The sequence below is a fragment of the Eubalaena glacialis genome, chromosome 16, assembly GCF_028564815.1.
Source record: "Eubalaena glacialis isolate mEubGla1 chromosome 16, mEubGla1.1.hap2.+ XY, whole genome shotgun sequence".
Lineage (NCBI taxonomy): Eukaryota > Metazoa > Chordata > Mammalia > Artiodactyla > Balaenidae > Eubalaena > Eubalaena glacialis.
Window position 1 is genome coordinate 8,186,621 of NC_083731.1, and position 22,694 is coordinate 8,209,314.

The following is a 22,694-nucleotide window of genomic DNA, read 5'->3' on the forward strand; positions in this document are numbered from 1 at the left end:
CCCCCCATTATACCTCACAGCTTCCCCATCTCTAACCAGAAACGCTGCATCTTTATAACAACAAAACAACTGAGCAAGTTCCCCAGAGACAGAACGACTAAGGAAAGTCAAAACCACCCTGGTGCCCAGATCCTGTCCTAACCCCCGCCATCATACCTCTAAGTTCCAGAAGCACAGTCATTCTCTCCGACTCTTGACAAGGAAATGATTCAGTCCGAGGAAAGTAACAAGGATAAGGCCCCTGGTCTGGGTGGTGGCGATTAGCTGGGAACAGCTAAAGGAGGAGGGAGAGGGGCTGCCAGAGACCTGCCCTCCAGACTTGGTTCTCCCGTTGCCTCAGCAACCATGGAACCTCTCTGTGCTGTGAGTTCCTCAGGTGGAAACTGGAAATGCTGAAAGCTTCGCTCCCCTTCATTCTGAGATAGGGTCCCCAAGTGCCCCGACTGGGAGGACGACCTCTGTTCTCTCCCTCCTGGTGATCATCTCTCTGCCCTGTGCTCCCTTGAGGGCTGTGCTCACAGGAACTCAGAGGGCGACAATGAGCAACAGTTTGCTATTCAACGTAAAATAGGGATTCAGGCCGTGATGGGCAGGGAGAACTCAGGAGGAAGCTTATCGTATTTAATCTTGGCCACCACCACTTACCAGAAAAAACAAAACAAAACATGGGAATGCCACGTCACCTCCACAAGTCACATATGTATTCCCTGTTACCAATGTTTTGCAGCATTTTGCAAAAACCTTGTATTTTCACAGTTTCAATAATTTGGATTCCTGATTAAACATCTTTTATCTTACTTTTCCCTAAATAGTCATTATAGCTTTAGATATCCAAACTTCTCAAAGCTTAGAATTTTCTTTAACCACTGTGAAAAATTGCTAATGCAATTTCCCACTTAGGAGTACTGGCAACCATAAAAGTGCCTGAATCTTCACAAAACTTGAGTGCCCAGAGATGAGGAGAGAAATTTTCTTTAAATTTGATCCTCTTTCTTTTCTTTAAAAAAAAACAAAAAAAAAAAACCAGCTTCTAACTCAGATTGTACAAGGTTCTGTCAGGATCCTTTTTGTCAGTGACTTGATATCTTTTAGATTACAGAGCATTAAAATTCACCCAGAGAGCCTGGGGGTGGGAGGAATAAATATGGCATTTGTCTTGAACTCATAAAAGGGGTCATACAAAAAAAGAAATTTAATAAAAATCATTACCACCTAAGAGCAATGCCAAAATTTAATTATACATTTTCAACCCCCAATGTTAGATGCTCTAACATCTAAACCCGCTGAAAAGCAGCCTGGCTTTAGTACTGTCATACCTACAGTGTTTTTTTTTTTGAAGCAATCTCATTTAATTCTTGAACGCATGACCACCTAGCACTGCAGGTAGAGAGAATTTTTCTCTTTCGCTAAAATAGCCTCTATTCTCAAAGGCCCATGGCAGTCCATCAACATGATCCTCTGGGGTAATTAGGCCCCTTCCCCTTTCCAGGCAGAAGTTCTGGAGGTTGCTGCTGGCTGAGTGACAGCGATGTCCAGCACTGTATTCTCGGCTCTAGGGTTGTCCTCGGTCCCTTGGTGCCATGGAAGCTTTTCAGAAGGGAAATTAGTCCCCCTTCTGCCAACCCCTATATTTTGTATAAGCCCAGATGTCACACTTTGCTAATATCATACTAGACTGTAACATTTTTATAATATAGTGGAGAAAACCAAAGCAGAGCCAAATAGACACATTGCTGCCAGATGGCTAACCTTTATTTACTGATAAAAGTTTTTTAAATCATAAAACTTGAACTTGTTAGAAATGAGCAGAGTTTTCAAGTTCACAAGCACAGTCCTCTCTCCCGAGAGCAGGAGGGAAGATGAGCTCACAGAAAGACAGGGTGTGTAGAAATCCAGAAGTTTCCACGGGGCAGGGGCAAGGGGGAGGCTTGCTCCCAGGCACGTGGGTTTCCTGTGCTCAGCAACTGCTGGAGTTGTCACTCAGGAAATGAGCTACAGGGCAACACAGCCACCTGCCTTCAGAGCATGAGGGGCTCTTACGGTCAAGCAGTGGCTTGTCTTCCTCACGTGTCTCCAGCCTGAAGAGAAGAATGAAGGCGATCGTCTGGTTTCCCAGCGTGCCTTTAGTTTTCTACCCAAAGCCATTCTTGTACAGTAACCGCATCCCTAATTGAATGTAATCATGTTATTTTTACTTCAAAGAGAGGGCGATTATCCCTCCTTCATATTTCCTTGTAGGTTTGTTTCCTTTGAAAATGTCTTCTGTCCTGAATCACGTATTGTTTTTTCTTTCCGATTGGCTCTAAATACAGCTAGTATTTTAATGGGCCTTTTCCACATTCTAATATTTTTCTTCCCCAAACAAAATTATTGTCCCTACATATTTATTGATGTTGAACTCTGAATGCTCCATGTATTTATCATGACCTTGAAAACAGAGATTTGCCTCATTCTCATTCTCTGTCATTAATAGTCCAGTTATCAGTTACTTTAATAATAATACGTGGCTTCGCCAATACATTTATTTCCTATTATGACCCCCCTGCATTTTTTACTTTTATATGTGTTAATAATTTGCTCCCTCACTCATCTGAACTGTATTACCTTTTTATACCTTTTTATTTTATTATTTTCAGTTAAATAATAATCACATTTTCCCAAACTTCATAGGTTCATCAGGCCAACAAACTTTTTAGCGCACTGAATTAGGATATAGTAAAAACCAAATACTCTGCCCAGTCCAAAGATTTCCTGATTCAGATATATTAAGAAATCTACCCACCCTTCTGTTTTCCCTCCTCATTTCCTTTCTAAAATGTAGGGTCTTATAAACTCAGTCTTAATTATTGGTAGCGATCCCTCTGCATAAAAAGATCACCCCAGCCAGCTAGGGTGAAGTCCCACCATTCAGGATGAATATCTGCATGGGTAGGCATTGTGTCTCAAGATTATTAAGGTGAAAACATCAACTGGGAGGGTTAAGGTATTAGGACTTGCAGTCAAATAACTCAGGATCAACCCGAAGCCCTACCTCTTCTATGCATGTGATTGACATTAGACATCTCCCTTCGATGCTCTACACCTCCACAAAATGAGGAGGGCAATAAACTCCTGTAATTATCTGGATTCTTGTGAACACCAAGGAACATGTGTGTAAAAGTGATTTGCAAACTAAATATCTAAAATATACTCTCACTATCAAGTTGTATGGTCCTTCACTTTTCAGTTTATTCCCTTGGAGAAGCGAGAGCACAGACAGTGGCTACAAGTCTGGCCAGGTGAGCTAGAGCAGAGAGGGCACGGTGGGGGAAGGTAGTCAGGGAAGAGGATGCTGTGTAAAAGATGACGTTCCAGAGGTCACACGTGAGGAGGTGTGAGCAGAGGGGCCGTGAGGGTCCGGCAGAACTTCCCAGGAAAGGAGCCGCAGGAAAGAGAGGTGGGGCACGGAACAGGCCTTCTCCTCTCTGGACTCTCGGTCCAGCCCAGCCTCTCTCCGTTGTGCCTGACCCTACCTCTGTCGGCAGCCTTCAGCAAAGGACGATCACGGGCTTACAGTCTGGCCACAAGGTAGGAGACCTTAAATCCTCAGTTCATTTCCCTCCCGTGATTTGCAGCAATGGGGTCGGGCTCAACGGAATGGGCTCAGAATTATGCCTTGAATAAAGTGAGATCGCAGTCATTGTGGAACAGATGGATGAGAGAAGGAAATCTGAATTTCAGACTAGCATAGAGGTAAAGGTAGATGTATCACTGCCCATGTGCCTCTTCTCTTAAAACAAACAAACGAAGATAAGAAAAAAAATACTTCCTCTCTTGTGGATGTGTAGTGTATAGCTTACACATCTTTCTTTCCTCTCTTTTCATTACTTTTTCATGATGATATTGAACATAGAATCACCAAAATCCTACCACCCTATTAGTGGGAGGAGAACTTTCTTTAAGTTAGATTCAAATCCAGGTTTGTCTAACTTTCTGTTCTTTAATTTTCTATACAATTTTTAATGGTTACACTCCATTTACTGTTATTACAAAATATTGACTATATTCCCCGTGTTGTACAATACCTACTTGCACCTGTCTTACACCCAGAAGTTTGTACCTCCCACTTCCCCATCCCTTTATTGACCCCGCACTGGTAACCACTAGTTTGTTCTCTTATGTCTGTGAATCTGCTCCTTTTTTGTTATATTTACTAGTTTGTTGTATTTTTTAGATTCCATATATTAGTGATATCGTATAGTGTTTGCCTTTCTCTGTCTGACTTATTTCACTTAGCATAATGCCTTCCAAATCCATCCATGTTACTGCAAATGGCATTACTTCATTCTTTCTTACAGCTGAGTAGTATTCCATTGTATATATGTACCACATCTTCTTTATCCATTCCTCTGTTGATGGACACTTAGGTTGCTTCCACATCTTGGCAATTGTAAATAGTGCTGCAATGAACATTGGACTGTGTGTATTTTTTGAATTGCTGTTCTATTTTTTTTTTTTTTTTTTTTTTTTGGATATACACCCGGGAGAAGAGTTTTCTGAGCAGTTACCGGGTGCCACACAGGACCTGGGTGTGCACTGATGACTAAGCCGAGGTCCCTAGAGCAAGAGGTACCAGTTGTCATCCTACCCAGACCTAACCTGAGCTTCCTTGGAAATTATTTGTTTGTGTGCAACTGGAAACATTTGTCTAAAGCACATACATTAAAAAACAAACAAACAGACAAACAAACAACCCTAGCAGAAGCTGAATTAGCAAATCCCTTTCGCCAAAAGCTCACCTGTTTTCCACAATCAAGTATCCCGTAAAATTAATTGACCAGATATCCTTTTACAAATTACAATACAAACCTTCCTAGTGACTTCTTTTGGACCATACTTTTGTGAGATAAATAAATAACTGCAAGAACACGAGCAGAGACGCGACCAGGGGCTTCTGCCTGGCACCAGCAATTTCTCAGGTTTATCTTCAGCCACTTTCTCTATTAGCTTAGTGCTCAAAAGCAGGCTTTTCTCATTTGTTTTTAAATCTGTTATTCAGGTAATTTCTCTTTCCCTCATGTATCTCTAAAAGCATTTTCTCCATTCCAAGAATTGATTTCTTCTTTTTTTTTTTTTTAATTTATTTATTTATTTATCTATGGCTGTGTTGGGTCCTCGCTTCTGTGCGAGGGCTTTCTCCAGCTGCAGGAAGCGGAGGCCACTCTTCATTGCGGTGCGCGGGCCTCTCACTATCGCGGCCTCTCTTGTTGCGGAGCACAGGCTCCAGACGCGCAGGCTCAGCAATTGTGGCTCACGGGCCCAGTCGCTCCGCAGCACGCGGGATCCTCCCAGACCAGGGCTCGAACCCGCGTCCCCTGCACTGGCAGGCAGACTCTCAACCACTGCGCCACCAGGGAAGCCCCAAGAATTGATTTCTTTTCTAAATTGCCTGGCTTTCTTTTCACCCCTTACTGCCTTTCCTCTATCTTTTTAAATATTTCTCCCACCAAAGTGTTCTCCTCACCATTGAATCATCTACTGCACCCTTGGGTTTCTTTATCCTGCTCTAAATTCCCTCCTTCCCAAAGCAAACTGCCACCTCAAAGAAACTTTTTCATTCCCACCCCACGATATCAACAATTTCTTTCTTGGTAGGGAATCATTTTTCCCCAATTCAGTTTGCTGTATATTTTCTTCTGTAAGTGAATTCTCATGGCATATGTTATGGATATCATCTCTCCCTTCCTACAGAAAGACTTCAATACTTTGTGTCATATGTAATTTTTATTTTGGCGATCCCTGCTGAGGCCAGTTTTTTTTCTGTGATGCAGCAAAAGTCCCCTCAGAACATTCATCTTGTGGTGCCTAGAAATGGAGATAATGTTCAAATGTATTGCCTCCTGTGTACCTGCGTGTGTGGCTCAGCACAGAATTCACAAACCTCACTATCATCCTATGTCTTTTCATGATAATATTTAAGTGGAAACTCAAGTCACCCACCAGCCTAGTGGTAGGAGGAAAGCTTGCAGGCTCTAGTCCTGGCCGTGTCCAGAGATGCCTGTGGCCTCTACCGTTACAGTGGATTGGGAAAGGAGAATGGAAAAAAATACACATTGATATGACTTTCTTACCCTCAAAGCCCCCCAAAATGAAGCCAACTCAAAGCCTTACCTCCCATGATAACCCCCAGCCTACCCCACTGACATCATTTCTGGGCTGAAGCATCATCTGCCTGATAAGCTCCACCATTCATGAAATTGGTCCACGCCATGCATGCTGAATCCATCTTTTTTTTTTTTTTAAAGTTTTCTTTTTTTTTTTTTTAATTTATTTATTTATTTATTTATTTTTGGCTGCGTTGGGTCTTCGTTTCTGTGCGAGGGCTTTCTCCAGTTGCGGCAAGCGGGGGCCACTCCTCATCGCGGTGCGCGGGCCTCTCACTATCGTGGCCTCTCTTGTTGCGGAGCACAGGCTCCAGACGCGCAAGCTCAGTAGTTGTGGCACACGGGCCCAGTTGCTCCGCGGCATGTGGGATCCTCCCAGACCAGGGCTCGAACCCGCGTCCCCTACATTAGCAGGCAGACTCTCAACCACTGCGCCACCAGGGAAGCCTGAATCCATCTTTAATTGTGCATTTTCTCTAATTTACCCTTCTTTGTGGTTACAAGTTACACAGACTGTTTTCAACTCACATTTCCTAAAATTCAGACCTCTTTACATTATTGTTTCAGTTTCTCCTGGGTCTTCTTAGACTCTGGGTCCTCTTAACAGGTGAACGGGAATCTCCCTCTGATGACTAAATCCCTTAACTTGGGCTTTCTTTAGCCGACCACATGTTTCAACAAGTTATGTAAATCTTGATGAATTTCTGATTTTTCCTCTGCTTATCTCACATGTTTAGTTTTTTCTTTTTCATTGGTTTTAAAGATTCTTCTTTGTCCCCCTTTCCCCAATCTGTCTCGTGTAAGTTACTTACCCATGCTCAATGCCTACAGGCAAAGAGGAAGTGTCATCTTTATGCTCCAAGGGTTTATTATTATATCTGAGGAGATAAGATATTAGCATACAGAATTTAACATGGAAGTCTCTATTTTTCAAATACGAAATGATCAAGATGATAAGCTCTACAAGGTTAAGAAGAAAGAGGCTTCATTCATTGCGGGACGGTGCAGATGGGGTCAGGAAAATACTATGGAATGGAAAGGTGTGTGTCTAAAAAGAAACTCAAGCCGTGTTGAGGTGTCAATGAACACGCTGACAGGGCCAGGTCAGCAGGACCAGGAGTGAGTGCGGAGGACTCCTAAGAAATATGATGGGAAAGGCAAATCAAGTCCTGATGGTGAGGAGCCAATTTGTGTAGGTGGGATGTTATTTTAGCAGCTTTAGGGAGACTTTGGAGATATTCAGGGGGAACATGCAAAATCAGAGCAGTGATTGCAATGCAAATCAAAGATCCAGCTGAGCAGTGTCTACAGCAGGAACAGGCATCTGCTGTAGAGGTCAGGTATGAAGTTAGCAGAGAGAGTTCGGAGGAGCAGCCATGTGAGGAAACCAATGTGGGATCCATTTCATGGTCAAAACTTCCCTTTTGGATAATTAGTGAGTGTCAGGCAAGGGATAATTGCACAAAGTCTCTTTTCCGTCTTTAACTTTCTTTCCCCTTCTTCAACCTTGGAAAGTAGTATAGACACAGCTAATGTTTATTAAATGATAACTACAGATCAGGAACTGGGCTAAGGACTTTACACAGGTTAACTAATGTATTCCTCATGACAAACCATTTAAGATGAGGAAACTGAGGGCTTCCCTGGTGGCGCAGTGGTTGAGAATCTGCCTGCCAATGCAGGGGACACGGGTTCGAGCCCTGGTCTGCGAAGATCCCACATGTCGCGGAGCAACTAAGCCCGTGAGCCACAACTACTGAGCCTGCGCGTCTGGAGCCTGTGCTCCGCAACAAGAGAGGCCGCGATAGTGAGAGGCCCGCGCACCGCGATGAAGAGTGGCCCCCGCTTGCCGCAACTAGAGAAAGACCTCGCACAGAAACGAAGACCCAACACAGCCAAAAATAAATAAATTAATTAATTAATTAATTAAATTAAAAGAAAAAAAAAAAGATGAGGAAACTGAGACCCAGAGAGGTAAAGGATCTTACCCGAACTACATGGCCAGCATTCTCCAGGCAGTTTGGCTTGAAGTCTCTGTTCTTAGCTACTACACTGCATCACCTCTCATAGCCTGGTTACAGGACAAGTTCTGGAGGCAAACACACTAGATTCATATGATGGTGAAGCTGGCTGTCTTCACTAAGCCTCAGTCCCTATCCGTAAAACAAGAAGATAGATCCTACCTTACAGGGTTACTGTAAAGAGTAAATAATCCATCTTACGTACTTTGCAGTCTCGGCAAACTTTCTTTCTAAACTCATAATAGGTGATTCAATGAATGCCTATTATTAGTACAGGAAGTTCTGGAAGAACCCAGTTTGGTGTCATTCCCTCTGTATGGACCTCTCTTCCTGAATGTCCCCTGAATTCTCTTCTGATTATAAGCAATCAGGGTAAGCATCTCTCGCCTTGCTGGCACAAAGTTCACACAGTGTTATATGTTTCTGTGCCCCTCGCCTCTCACCTCTAGCACTGAGGTCAGAGAGAACCCCACCCTTGTATCATAAGTGGGTCCGCATTTATGGCCAGTGTGTGGATGGCCGGTACATCTCCTGGCACTCACTGGGAGTAGTTGCAGAATAAATCTTTTATTCTGGTTTCTCCAAGCCAAAATGCTTCCCTCACATTCTATCCTCTTTTCTACACCTGAAGACATCCGGTATCTTACTCAGTTGTCATAATCTCTTTTTTTTTTTTTTTAATTGGAGTATAATTGCTTTACAATGTTGTGTCAGTTTCTGCTGTACAGCGAAGTGAATCAGCTATACGTATACATCTAGCCCCTCCCTCTTAGACGTCCCTCCCCCCCCACCATCCCACCCACCCATCTAGGTCATCACAGAGCGCCGGGGTGAGCTCCCTGTGCTATACAGCAGGTTCCCACTAGCTACCTATTTTATACATGGTAGTGTGTATGTGTCTATCCGAATCTCCCAGTTCAGCCCACCCTCCCCTTCCCCGCCGGTGTCCACCAGTCCTTTCTCTACGCCTGCATCTCTATTCCTGCCCTGCAAGTAGGTTCATCTGTACCATTTTTCTTGATGTCTCTTCATTATAAGCATATGCCGTCTCTAGCAAGCATTTCATTATTACATGATATGTAAACAGTCTTATCTTGCTGTTTCTTCGTGGCATTTTCGTGACGTTCAGCCTCAATTTTCCTTTTCTTCTCCGGAAATTTCGTTCACAAATAAATCATAGTTTGCCAACTCCTAAAACTGACATCATATGCTTTTATGCTTGGTATCTCTGACTGCTGAGATTTTCTGTGTCATCTCCACTGGCTTTCTAATCAAGGTTTTCCTGGAAAAAAATTACTTTATGGACCCTTGCACACCTCTGTTCTAAATCTTCCTAAAGACCAACTTTTTTTTTTTTAATAAAACTTCTTTCATTTAAGAATCTGAATGAGCTGTTCATTTTTTCTGCAGAGAACTAAACATGTCCTGCTTTCCTAATCAAGGTTGCAGTTTCCTTTCTTAAAAATTTAAAACCTTTACTACTTTTGCTACTTTTCAACACTTTACTTACTCCACTCTCTGAGTTTGAAATGAAAAGTTTTATATTTGGATTATAATTTATTTTTCCTTTCCTTCATCTCCCTGCAGCTGGTCTCCTCTCATGCCTCAGACTCTCCATCCTGTACCCCCGCTTCTCTTCCATAGCAGGAACATTTACATAATTATGAGAAGACTCCCTTGCTACCCTCTTTGCAGTGCCAGGCATTAGACACACAGTAGCCACGTCTTCCTTCCAATAATCCTCTCTGTCAGGGAGGGAACTGCTTTCGAAACCACTTCACAGATAATAGAAGTAAGATACAGAAGAGTTAATTAATTTTCCTAAGATTAAAAATTAAATCAAATTGGAACACCATTCTCCGAGGCCCAACTCCTCATTGCTGACTGACTCTGCAACGTTGATCAGGAGAGAAAAAGAGAGGAAATCATCCCTCCCCTCTCTGCCATGTCATCATGGTCCACCATCCCTAAAATAGACATCTGAAATCATGTAATTTTTCAGGAAGAGTCTAAAATTTTCTTCCAGGGTAACGGCTATTAATTTATATTTCAAGTAACATGAGGAACACCCAAGGTAAACCCAACATTGTCAGATCTGTTCTCAGCCACACTCAGTTCTGGACTGGTTTGCACTGTGAAGTTGCTGGATGGCCGCCGGAAGTCATTTAACTCTGATAGGTCTCAATTTTCTAATTCATAATACAAATGGGCTCTATTTTCCCCAAGGTCTCTTCCCAGTCTAACTGTTCTTAATCTATGCTGTAAGATAGAAATAGTCATTGCCAACTTTCTTGGTACTGTAGGTATGTCCCCTGAGATTTCACATGCTGGGAGAATTTTATCTGCAAAAATCCTAGGCATAAAAGTGTACAAGTGAAATACGAAAGGCTTATTAAACAAGCCCTACCCTTTCAACTGGAGTATGACAAGTGAGGCTTCCGCTAATAAAGTGATACAGCTTCCTAATCCAGTGAGAATACAAACTGAGACTGGCAATACGGATGTCAGGTATGTTCTGTATCAATATATTTATATGTCGCTTTTCAGTTAAAATTACAATTTTTTGACAACCTACATCCTTCTTGCTACAATCAGAGGGAATAACCCCATAGGCTTCCCCGTCTTTTGTTTTAACAGTTTTTGTAGCATTGTGATATCAAATCATAACTCTGGGTAGTTTAATATCTCTTCTTGAGAGTGGGACAATTTCTTTCTTCAGGACGTGTGAATTCCTGAGGATACATAAATCAGAATTTCAATCCATATGAGTCCTGTGTATGACTAGGTCAGTTGAACTGTTGTCAATGCAAAGAATGGTAGCTGGTTGCAAGATTTAACTTCTCTAGAAAGCTTTTTGGAAAAATATTCATTAAATGAATGAAACTTTAAAGAGCGATGCCTCCCATGTATCAAGTGCATCTTAGTCACTTGGGGTACACTGCAGATCCTGATCCATTAGTTCAGGGGCAGGGATTGCAATTAGGATGATAAACCATCTGGCTTTCCCCACAACTAAAGGGTTGCTGGGATAAGGGACATTCAGTGCTGAAACTGACCAAGTCCTGAGCAAACCACTCTGAACTGCTCACCCTGCCTGAGATGCTGTACCTCCATCAAGCCCACTAGGTGCTGCTTGCTGGTGGTGTCGTCAGATCAAGGTTTGCAGAGCAAGAACGTAGATTACTGGTTTCAGAACATGTGGTCTGGGTGGCTGGTTTTCCCTGCCTCTTGATACTTCCATGATCTTGTGCAAGTTTCTTAACTTACCAAGCCTCTAACCCTCAAATCAAAATTAGGATGGTAATAAATGCCCACTTCACAGGGCTGTGAGCTTTAGAGGATATGAAGAGTGAAATATCCCTGATCAGTTAGGAATTCTCCACAATTTGTCACTTTTTGGTGAAATCATTATCTTAATTTTTTTCTCCTATAAAATATCCGTTAAATGAATGTCATTATACTCCACAGCTGTAAAAGAAACTTGATTAGAAATGGTGTTGGTACTTGGTTGAATTGAAGCAAGATTTTATTTCACTCGTATCAAGTCTTTGAGCAAGTATGTCTTTAGAAAGTCAAGGGCATGTGGCAAAATAACTAATATGTGCACAATTTCACACTTTAATTATGACTGCGCCAAGGGTAACAACGCTGCATCTGCATCGAGTTCAGTGTCTCATGATAACTGGCTCACCGGTCAATACTGAATCCATTCATGGACCGGAAATTCCAATCCAACTGTGTCAATTCATATGTATAATAACTAAAGGAGAATAAAATAAAAATCCTACTTAGTCAATGAGCAAATCAAGCAACATAATACATTTTCTTGAAATTTATTTTTAAAAAGCAGCTTTCAAGAGGTAATTCCTTTGTTTGGATGTTAAAATCACGTGTCACCTAAGACCACAGTGGTCCTGATAAAATAACACAGCATGTTGTTGAGGCCTGAGATGAGACAGTCTGTGAGCAGGAGACAGTTAACTGAAGAGAAAGGGGGAAAAGTAAAGACCCTGGGAAGTAAAAAATGATAGGATTTGAAATGTGATGTGATAGACAAGGCAGAGGAGACTGGGTGAGGGTCAAAAGGAACCCCAAGTTACAAGTTGTGGATTCTAAGTATTCAGACTACAAAAAAGAACTCCAAAATCTCATAAAGAAGATGATCTGAATCAACTGTTACTTAATTATGTCAGTGTTGTTAGTCATATTTTTAATTTCCTATTATAATTCACCATGCACCTAATCTTTAGAAAAGAATTTGCATATTAAATAAATTGGAAACTGATGATTATTCCAGGGTTTTTTGGTTTGTTTCCCTTCTTCTGACTACTTCTAGAAGTTCTAGGAATCTTGTTTTTGACTGTATAGTCTAGCATTTGAACTTTATAGCCAGAAATCAAATTGTGAATATACTGGACAGGTTTATGATTATTAAGCCACAGGATATGACCTGAGCCACTGTTTTCTCTATCACTCCCTGTGCCTATAGGAACCATGGCTTTGATTCATGATTTGGATGTGGTTCACCATCTAATCAATCAACAAGACAATTGACACAATAATTTATTTCATGTTAGGGTCATTTACCAGCCTGGGGATATGTAAACTTTCAGTAATGTTTAAGATATTGTTTTCATAATAAAAAATATTAAATCATGTATTTCAACTTTCATATGACAGAAGAGAAAACTAAGGAAACCAAGACATTTGGAGCAGGGCTTGTACTAGAACTTAGTTCATCTAACTTCTGGTCTTAGGCTGTGTCTCTTACACTAATATTGACAGAGAATAAAGAAGAAAAATTGCATCAGTGCTTGAGCATCGATCACCTACTTTGTCATTTGTCAGAGGGGTAAATGTTCCACTCTTGCCAGGCCCTTTTGTAGATACTCATTTCATCTTTCACCTCTATTGAGTTAGTTCATGTTTTCCCAAACTTCTTAACTTCCTATGAACTTGTGGAACGAGTACATATCCAAGGGCATTCATTAACATGGTACGGAGTCACCATAAAGGAAGCACACAGCTCGGGGCCCAGATGAAGAATTAATACATCACATCACGTGAGGCACATCCATGAGGCGAGTGTGATAGACAAACACCTTATATCATCTTCAAGCACCTTGAATGTGGCCATACATTAATTGCCGATTTGAATATTTAATTTTCTAGTTCCCTGTGTGTTCAGGATTTTGCAATCTAGGGTGCATTTATTCTCTAAGCAACAGACTTCCTTTATTTATTTTTTTAATTTTTTTTAACATCTTTATTGGAGTATAATTGCTTTACAATGGTGTGTTAGTTTCTGCTGTATAACAAAGTGAATCAGCTATACATATACATATATCCCCATGTCTCTTCCCTCTTGTGTCTCCCTCCCACCCTCCCTATCCCACTCCTCTAGGTGGTCACAAAGCACCGAGCTGATCTCCCTGTGCTAGACTTCCTTTAGAATAAAATAGTTTATGTAAGTGTTCCTTCTTTCGGGGTCCTATAATCTTCAAGAAGCCCTGGGCCACCTACAGTAAGAAACCACCTGTCTTACAGAATTACTTAAAAAAAATCCCTAAGGCTTCCACAACAATTTCATCTGACCTTTATTGGAAAGCCCACCATCCTGCCTCCTACCCCCTACATTCGGCAACCGATTTTCAAGCATCTCCCAGGTGCTTCAGTAAGACAAGCTGCACATGTGCACATATAAAATTATGTGTCCTTTATCAAAAGCTGGCTTGGGAGGAGAAACTCTGTGGCTGTTAACTGCAGGTGTTTTATTCGAACAGATATTATAAATGGATTTTAATCGTGCTTTCAAATGTAAAACACCCACCAAGGAATAACCGTAATAGACCCGTAGAAACTCAATAAAATAAATCGATAGCATATGTTCTGGAAGAGTATTGTACTTTCCAACATTTTGATCAATATTGACATTTGACCTACAAAATTGTCATCTGCGGTTTTTTTTGTTTGTTTTTTTTAAGAATTTGCTGATACAAGTGCAACTACGTACAAGAAAACATATTAAGGAGAACTTTATTCTCCAAGACTCTTGCCAACATTTTTTTGACTCGTCACCATGTTATCACCTCTCTCTTGCTAATGCCGCTCTTGTTGCAGGAAATAATAATCATTCCTTGTGTCAGATCCACATCCTCCTCTGAATCTCAAATACCCACATTGTTCTGTCACCTGCCAGGTCAGTATATTAGCTGACTTCATGCAAGTCTCTGCACGAGAGGCACACAAACCACAGAACTAAATCCAAGTTCTCTATACAACACAGCACAATGAAATGTAGCCAGATAGTTCCAAAGGTCAAGTCCACAGCTGCCCTGAGACAGGAGAGGTATGATCAGGTCCCTCATAGGCCCGAGGTCCCAGCAGAATCAGTCTGATGTTGACACTTTACTTCTTCCTGATGCCGTGTGAGTCTGTTTTCACTGAGTAAGTAGATGTTAAATATTATTGTTGTCAGTTGCTTATGACATAAGAGAAAACTAAAATTTTATTTTTGAGAAACAGCAAAAATGCCAAAAAGACTAACCAAGCTAGGGAATAAGATGACAGGGTAACCTAAAAATCCAAGATTTGGCAGGAAATTTGGCTAAAGAAGAAAGAATTAGATAAAGTTGTCGTACTGTGGTCTAGCAGTGCAAACTGTCAAACATGACAAATTCAAGACAAAAATCATAATATACATATCATAATATGTTTTTTCCCAGAAACAGATGGGAAAGAGAGAGGCAATGATTGGAATTCGGGGCTTAAGAAGGCATTATACAGAGGAAAATAAACTAACATTTTATTGAAGGCTTACTAAGTGCCAGGTCTTCACAACTTTCAAGAGAGAAGCATTCCCTAACCCCCTTTCCCATTGAAGAAACCGAGGCTCAGAGAGGTCAATTAACTTCTCAAGGCCACCCAGCTCCTAATTGAAAACGCTGAGATTCAAACTCAGGCCGCCTCCTTCCAGAGCCTTCACCATGTTCCAGCATGCCATTCGACCGTTTATTGTCTTACTAGCCAAATCTCTGAAATATTAAAGTTTATGTTCTCTTGCCCCTTAGCTGCGCGTTTTCCCCTTTTGCAGTGTTCTGTATTCTGTGTGCACATAGGATGTTGACCAGGCTCTCACAGTTCCCCTTTCCTAAACCATACAGGCCCCCCTTTTAAGACTCAGCTTATGTTCTTTTTTTTTTTTTAGTCTTAAAAACTACTTGTTAATCTTTATCATAGTGTCTTTTTAGAAAAACTTTTTATTTTATATTGGAGTATAGTTGATTAACAATGTTGTGTTAGTTTCAGGTGTAAGGCAAAGTGATTCAGTTATCCGTATACATGTATCTATTCTTTTTCGAATTCTTTTGTTCTTTGAGAGTTCTCTGAGAGTGGGAGAGTGACAAGTACCGTACGGAGGGAATAAAACAAGCCCTGGAGACTCATACGAAAGCAAAGAGTGCTAAGCAAGATTTTTTGGGAAACCATATGTAGTGATAAACTTAAGCAAGAGAAGGATAAAGACAGAATTCAGCATTGTGGTTACCTCTGGGGAAAGGCAGAAAGATGTGATCAGGGATGAAAACTTAGGTAGATGCAGCGTCATTTTTTTATTGTTTTAGGGCTTAAATTGGTAGAGAGCTGAAAGGCATATAACCTATTATTAAGCTTTGTAACTAATATACGTGTTCATATACTACTTTGTTGTTTCATACATTACATTAAAAATTTTGAAAGGAATTGGTCCCAGCCCAGAGCAGCAGGGCAGCCCAGGCATTCCCATACAACTAAGGTCCTAAGGAAGAACTTGCTGGTCCCTCCTCTCTCTGAATCAAGAAAGGTACAGATGATCCCACTGCTGTTCCACAGATGTGCTCTGTAGCTGAGCACTGAGAGCTGAATCTGTGTTCACACACCATGAAGCAACTCTGACATTCTTATCAGTAACTGAGTTCGGGTTCTTCCTTCTGGGTAAATGATGAAATGCCTCTCCTGCCCTCCATCCTCCCACACTCTGCTCCATTCTCCAGGTATGAAAATGAGATCTTTATAATCAATCAGTCAAGGGAGAAACGCCAACATATTTGATTGGACCTTTGTCAATACAATGCTAAACAGGAAAAATTGTTGTTTTACTGTACCAGCTGGTAACATTTTAAAAATAAAGCAAAACAGGGGCTTCCATGGTGGCGCAGTGGTTGAGAATCTGCCTGCCAATGCAGGGGACACGGGTTCGAGCCCTGATCTGGGAAGATCCCACATGTCGCGGAGCAACTAGGCCCGTGAGCCACAACTACTGAGCCTGCATGTCTGGAGCCTGTGCTCCGCAACAAGAGAGGCCGCGATAGTGAGAGGCCCGCGCACTGCGATGAAGAGTGGCCCCCGCTTGCCGCAACTAGAGAAAGTCCTCGCACAGAAACGAAGACCCAAGACAGCCAAAAATAAAAATAAATTAAAAAAAAAAAAATCAGCATAAACACTTCAAGAACTCTTTTAAATAAATAAATAAATAAATAAATAAAGCAAAACAAACAACACTCACTCACTTAAAGCCAGAATGTATTATGTTCTTTCCTTTGTCTAAGAAATTGGAAAGCACATGCCTTTCCCTTTCAGCACTACAGGAGTTACGTAATGTTACATTTACTTGTCTGAATGTTTGGCTAATTTCTACCTTCCCCAGGAGACTGTAAGTTCCATGAGGGCAGCTCTGTCAGTTCAGCACAGGTTTCCAACACTAAGCATAGATCCTAGAACAATTCAGAAGCTCAGAAATGAGTGGCTGAGTGAATCAGTGAACACAGATTTTAGGCTAGGAAATCTATATCCTATATGTCCACTGCTGTTGCTTCATAAGAATTAGACCAAAAAATATATTAATAAGCACAACTATCAATGGATAGAAAGTTCAGTCATTAAATCAATGCATCAGCTAAATAGCACATCCTCCATCCCACTCTCCTGGTAATACCTCAGACATTGGGGTATTACCAATAAGATATCGTTTCATAGTCATATCACAAGTATTCATTATCATGGTATTGGCTGACCGATAAAATATTGTTGGAAATAAATTTTCTAGATAGTTATGCATAATGCATAAGAAAATTATTAGTATGTACCTGTAATTATTAAACCCATCCTCTTCAAAAAAGAATGACTTAATTGTAGGGAAATGAATCTCAAAAAATATACATATATGATACATATACATACACATATATATGATATATGGATGTATTTATAATCTGTATTTTTTCTGAAAAGCAACCTAGTTTTAATTATTTAAAAATAATGGTCTATAGCTTACCAATAAGTATCTCCAATGTGCTTTGCACAGGTATTAAAGCAATAGTTATATACTTATTAGTTTATGTTTGACAGTCATATTTCGTTTTTAAATATCTGTGCATAATGGGAAGAGATTGCTGCATGATTATGAAAAAATTCTTTTTCTGTGTATCAGTTAAGAAAATAATCATTTCTTTTGTATCCAGAGCAAATAATCATAAACTTGAGCCAGATTTTCCCAATAAACATTGGCAGTAATATTTGAATAATACATTGGTGTAAACACGTAATACAAAGTAAGACAATATGGAGGAAATGAGTCAATGTCATAGAAAGATAGTAATTGAGTGACAAACGCTTTCAGTATTGTAAGGTGTGAGTAAGAACAAACCACAGGTACTTACCAAGGAAAGGATGTGGGTTAGGAACTGAGAGTCAGGAGCACAGGACGAGGCTGGGCCGTGGGCACTGCCCTTAGAGGCTGCCGGCCTCTTCATCAAGCAGGTGTTTAGGCAAAAGTGGATTATGAGGAAAAGTGAATGAAAGTACCACATCCATTTCAGAAAATTGTGCCTTAATCCAGAATTCACCAAACAAGGACCTCACCCGTGATCACGTTAAAGCAGAAGAAACAAAACAAACAAAGAAACAAGACAATCAGGTATCTAGGTACCCTCTAAGAGAGACCCACTTTCAGTGAGAGGAGCTGGTGAGAAAATCGGCCAATGGCCTTTCACAAATAATCATCCTTTACTTCCTCTTAGTCATCCCATTAGAATCATCTATGTTTTGTGGGACTTAACAAAGTTGAAACTTTAAAACTAAATCTGACAGGTCACAAATGGCCACATACTGTGTGATCCCATTTGTATGAAATGTCCAGAATAGGCAAATCCAGAGAGACAGAAAGGAGATTAGTGGTGCCCAGGGCTGGGAGGGAGGAGGCATTGGGAGGAAAAGCCAGTGACTGTTCACGGGTACAGGGATTCTTTGGCGGGGGTTGGGGTGGGTGAAAATGTTGAAAATTGATTCTGGTGATGATTGTACAGCTCCATGAATTCACTAAAAGCCATTGAACTATTCATTTTAAATGGATGATTTGTAGAGTATATGAATAAAACTCAATAAAACTGTTTTTAAAAAAACCCTAAATCTAAGAGTTTAAAACCAAATTGAGAGTCACATAGTGTCATTCATATCTCACAGCATAGAGAAATCTTTTGTTAGAGGATTATTTTAAAAGTTGCTTATAGAAGCATATTATTTTAATAGGCATTGGATGAGGTATCTAATTATTGTCCACTTCTCCTAAAGAGAGTGCAAGGACTAGTGGATTTAAAAATTAAACTTTAGGGAAGAGATTTAAAGAAGGATTTTTAAAATTCGATTTGGAATTCTAGAGAGCCTGTGATACACTTTCTCAACAAAGACTTTAAAGATCCATCAGTGTCCACATCTCATGGTGGTTGAACAAAGCCCTATATAAAGGTCAGAGTGATGGTTAATTTTATGTCTCAACTTGGCTTACGCTATGGTGCCTGGAAGTCTGGTCAGACCCCAGTTTAGACGTTGCCATGAAGGTATTTTTTAGATGTGATTAGCATTTAAATTAATACTTTGAGTAAAGCAAATTACCCTCCACAGTGTGGGTAGCCTTGTTCAATGAGTTGAAGGCCTTGAGAAAACGATTGAGGTTCCCAGATGTAGAAGGGACTCTTCTCAAGACTGCAACACAGAAGCTCTGCCCGAGTTTCCAGTCTGCTGCCCTGAGGAATTCTGAGTTGAGATGCAGTATCAACTCTTCCTTGAATTTCCAGCCGGCCAGCCTGCCCCACAAATTAACACCGGCCAGCACCCACATGTGAGGCAATTCCTTAAAATTCTCTCTCTCTCTCTCTTTCTACCTATCTATCTTTATCTCTTTCTCTTGAAAATGCTGACTGACACAACCAGTATCAAGAGTTGCCTCTCATTCATTCCTAATGAAACAACATAATACTCAAACCAAAAATGTGAAAATTCCACCCAAATTGCTATTTGGGTTTTGAATTTTCAATGCCCAAGCTTAATGGATATTGGCACTGACTGGGCTAAATTGTTTACAACACAGATGAGACCAGACACCACAAAGCCTACATGAGTATGTCTTGTGACACACACCTCTCTCTCCTCATAAGGTGGCACATGTGACTGCCAACCTGCACATTGCTGGTGGTGGCAGCTTCTACACAAGCAGGAGACAAAAAAAGAATGATGTGTGTGATGCGTCTGGGATATTTATGCGCATCGTATGGCTTATAAGCACAAAGAGTTATGTAAGGATGAAGACAAAAGTGTGATTCCCTGGATTTCTCCTGTGTTACTATACGTACATTTAGGATTGTATAAATAATTTACGTGCAAAGGAGACTATCCAATTTAATGATTTCAAAGGGACAATCTTCACAGAATTCACTTTATTATTTTTACCAGTGATAAGGGCCTTGGGCAAGGATAAAAATCCTACCCTCAAATTCTCTGATATTGCAGCACTGTGGAGTGGGCTTTATAGTCATTAAGAATCTATAGCACCTTCAGGAACAAAGGAACATTTATTTTTATTAGGTAATCCTGTGCGAGCTTTGTTTCTTTAAGTTATGGACGTGCCAGCAGTAATGAAACAAAACTGAAAAGAAAAAAAAAAAAAAAAAGCGTTTAGTAGAAGAACCAAGACATCACTGAGTATTAAGCAAACCAAGGAGAGAATCAGAATGGACAAATGCTTAGGGGGAGATACGAGACAGCTCAGCTGAGAATTCCCATTTTCATTTCTATGATTTTGTCTTTCTGTAAACGGAAAAGGGAAGGGGACTAACAATTGGAAAATTATGAGGAGAATCACTGCTGTAGTTTCCTGGAGTGAAGAGGTACCAGTTTTCTTCTTCGGGTAATTACACTGCGAATTTTTAGTACGGAGAAGAGGGTGCTTCTTCTCCTTTAATGATAGGTAACATTCAAGGACACAGATGATGTAATGACCTCACAGGTTGAAGAGGTTCCCATAGTTTCAGGTGGGGTCAGCAAAGACTAGTTAGTTCCATTCCACCAAAGCAAGAGCCGCCCAACTTCTTACCAAAACTGAGCAGTTCAATGAGCTCCCCCAAGATACAATTTTAAATATTCAACCCAGAGTCTTTATTTTACTTGTTTCACCTAAGATCCTGATCACTGTAAATTAAGACAGGAAAGTGTTATTTACTTGAGTTTACGAGTGCAACCAGGGTTATCCTCAAATGTGACTCATCATATGTGATACCAATAAAAACTAAAATCAAAGCACACAAGAGATGAGTGCTCCTGACTCAGCTCCCAGGTCGACCCAGGATTTATAGAGGAATTCTTTTACCACATCCTTTGTGACGTGATGACAGAAAAAGACCCTTGTGTGATCTACAGGCAATCCTTGATAAATGAATGTTCACTTACAAACCATTATGGATTCAAATGGTCATTGGGATAGTTTGAACCCATAAATCATGCTTTCCTGGAGAGGATATCAATTGTTGTTCCTCTGTTTTGTGGATCTGAAAATAATAGAGAAGAATTTTTTTCTTCTGTTCAAAATCAAAGATATCTGTAATAGGAAGGAAAATACACTATTAAAAAGAACGAAAGAAAGAAAGAAAAAAGAAGGAAGTGAGGAAGAAATAGGAAGGGGGGGAGGGGAGGAGATGAGGAGAGGAGATGGAATGGAATGAATGGCTGCCAGGCTTCCAAAAGACACATTCCAAAGGCAAAGACTTGTTCACTGAAGGCTGCACATCCATGAGCCTCTTAGACAGAGAAATGAAGGGCCTCCCTGGGTATAGTGTACAAGGTAGAGGTCTTTTTTTTTTAACGTTTATTCTTATGCTTATGTTTATTTTTTTTTTTAACTTATATTTTGGCCACGCTGTGCAGCATGTGGGATCTTAGTTCCCCGACCAGGGATCTAACTGGCGGCCCCCTGCCTTGGAAGCACAGAGTCTTAACCACTGGACCACCAGGGAAGTCCCAAGCTAGAGGTTTAAACAAAACCAATTACATGTCTTTGCATAATACAGCATTCTTTACATAATAAAAGTAGTTATTTGTTGCTGCATGACAAATCACTCAAAACAATGACTGAAAAATTAACAATCATGTATCTGGCTTACGAATGTGGGGTTGACTGTGGTCTACGAGGCAGTCCTGCCCAGAAGTCTCTTGAGTGATTGGGGTCAGATGGCAGCAGGGCTGGGGTCACCTGAAAGCCTTCTTCACTCATCTCTATGGAGCCTGAGCTAAGAAGACTCAAACAATGAAAGATGGAACTTCTGGGGCTCCCTGACATCATCTTCAGCAGTGGAGTGTGTGTGTGGGTTCATGAGTGTGTAGTCTCCCCATGGGTCCCTCCACACAGCAGCCTTCGGATAGACTACTTACATGCAGCTGAAAGCGCCCACATCCAGTGTCCCACAAGGTACTGGAAGAAACTTCATGGCCTTTTCTGACACACCTCAGAAATCAAGCAGCATCACTTTGGCCATATTCTTAGTCTTTGAAGCAGCAATAAATTCCTACAGAGGTTCAAGGGGAGGGGTCATAAACTTTACCTCCTGAAGGAAAAAGTGTCAAAGGATTTGTGGAAATATTTTAAAACTACAACAGAAATGAACAAAACTTTCTAATTTTTAAGCAATATCTATTATGAGTAGTTAAAGAGAAAAAAAAGGGGAAGAAAAAGATGTTAAGAAAAGGTCTTACTTTTGGATGTTTAGACAAGAAAGGAAAGTTAGAAACAAGAATGTGCCATGAAGGATGACATAAATAAAATAAAATAAAATAATAAATAAAAATGTTTTTTCAGTTCTAGGAAAGGTCAAATGCATTATTCCTTTTTATTTTGTTTTTCTTTGTGATAGTTTCCCCCAGTGCTTAAATCTTCAGTAAAATGCTGCCACACTAACATAGCCTGGCACTAATGGCACTTTGTAGCAAGGATGGTACAGGTTATAGGGGCAGGAGTGAAATCATGCTGAAAGGAACAGTGGCCATAAGACCCTAGGGCAAACATTGGGGAATTAGCAATCAGGTAACAGTGGGGGAAAACACACACACACACACACACACACACACACACACACACACACACACACACACTACTGCACATAGTAACTCAGGAGAGCAGTTGAGGCAAAATTTCTAATCCCCAATATACTAGAGGAAGGTGACCCTGAAA